The sequence below is a fragment of the Aotus nancymaae genome, unplaced genomic scaffold (genome assembly GCF_030222135.1).
Source record: "Aotus nancymaae isolate 86718 unplaced genomic scaffold, 86718_ANA_hifiasm-v0.15.2.pri h1tg000028l, whole genome shotgun sequence".
Lineage (NCBI taxonomy): Eukaryota > Metazoa > Chordata > Mammalia > Primates > Aotidae > Aotus > Aotus nancymaae.
In genome coordinates, this window is record NW_026988441.1 from 38429518 (window position 1) to 38431251 (window position 1734).

A 1734-nucleotide genomic window follows, 5' to 3' on the forward strand; every position below is an offset into this window, starting at 1 on the left:
CTGCTTAAAAGATTGTCTTTTTGAGACGTAGTCTTGCTCTGTCACTCGAGCCGGAGGGCAGTGGCAGGAACCTTGACCACCCGGCCCATGTGGCCCTCTCATCCCGGCCTCCCCGGTAGCTGGACTGCAGGTGTGCACCACCGCAGCCAGCTAATTGCTTTTATTTTTATTTTTTGTAGAGACAGGTTCTCACTGTGTTGTGCAGGCTGGTCTCAAACTCCTGGCCTTGACCAGTCCTCCCTCCTGAGCTTCCCAAAGTGCTGGGATTATAGGCATGAGCCACCGTGCCCGGCCACCCTGTGTGGAGAGAGCACAGATGTCTGGCCCAGGCGGGGCCACACAACAGCTCAGGGTCACTTCCGCCTCCGGGGCTGAGGGCCTGGGCCTGGGCTGGGGCTCCCTGAGAAAGGGTAGACACACCCACCACAAGCCAAGAGGGGCAGGGGCCCTGTCCAAGCCCTAACAGAGTCATTAAAACAGGCTCTGGGTTCAAATCCCACCACTGTGCCCTCGGAGGATGGCAACACCCAGGCCTCAGCTTTCCCACCTAGTAAATGGGAATAAGGGCCTCAGAGATGCCCCACAAAGAAGAAAGACGATTCAGCTCCCTGCAGGTATCCTGTCCACTCCAGGGCACCAGCCTCTGCCTCCACTGGGGCCGGCAGGGGGCAGCACCCACCACAGCACGGCCTGCCAGCGTGGGCCCAGAAGGTATCCCCAGGCCCCCAGCCCCAAGGTGACACAGGCGTCAGATTCCATCCCTTCCTCCACATTTCAGGCCTTTTTCTGTCTCCTTATCCCCCTTCCTTCCCATGCATCCTGCCCGCAGCAGCCGGGAGATGACAGCTTCTAGGAATCGGCAACCCAGCCCCAAATCTGCGGCCAAGGACACTAAGGACCATACGGGAGAAAGGACCAGTCCAAGCTCCCACCACACTCACCCTTAGCCCTGCACCAAGGCTGCTTCTGGGGCTGGTTCCATGCACTAAGGCCCAGGGTGGGGGGGTGCTGGAAATTTAGAGGCAACAAGCCCCTTCCCACCCCCCAGCCACAGTTGTCCCCTGCGTTCAGGGGAGCCAACGGCTCAGAACAGGGGCTCTGCCCACCCAGCTCATTCCGGGCCACCCGCCAGGGTTGGTGCAGGCCTGCCAGCTCCCCCCCAACCCCGCCTGCAGGACAGGCCCCCCCAGAATGGAACAGGAGGGGGCGGCCTCTTGCTGGGCTCCAGGGAACCCCAAAGCCCAGGCCCCCTGGCCCATAAACATTTACTAGGTTGTGGAGGGCTGACGTCACTCCCGCCCCACACGCAGGAGGGCCCCCATCTGGAACATCTGCCCCCACGAGCTCCCTGGGGGGCAGTGGGGGACCCTTCTGGAGTTTCCCCCGAGCTTCACAGCGTTCTTCCCAGCCCCAGACAGTCAGGGCTGGAACTGAGGAGGGGCAGAGCCTCCCTGGGGAGCTCGGAGGGCTTCCTAGAGGAAGAGGGGGTGCAGCAGAGAAGACCCAAAGATGAAGAGGCTTTTCCAGGTGTGCCCAGCAGGAGGGTGGTCCAGGTAGAGCACACAGCGACAGGAAAAGGCCTGCTGGCAGGGAGAGCAGTGGGCGATCAGCCGTCTCCTGGCCAAGGAGAGGTCCTGGGGGCTGCAGGGCGCGCACTTGCTTCCCAGAAGCCAGTCCTGGAGACACGCCCCCAGCAGAGGCAAGGCTCCAAGAACACTGGCCTGGCCCGGCGCA

General features: G+C 62.2%; 1 pseudogene; it reads left to right on the plus strand.

Annotated features, from left to right (window-relative positions):
- Positions 1 to 216: 216 nt before the first annotated feature.
- Positions 217 to 989, plus strand: LOC110569486 (uncharacterized; annotated as a pseudogene).
- The last annotated feature ends 745 nt before the right edge of the window (positions 990 to 1734 follow it).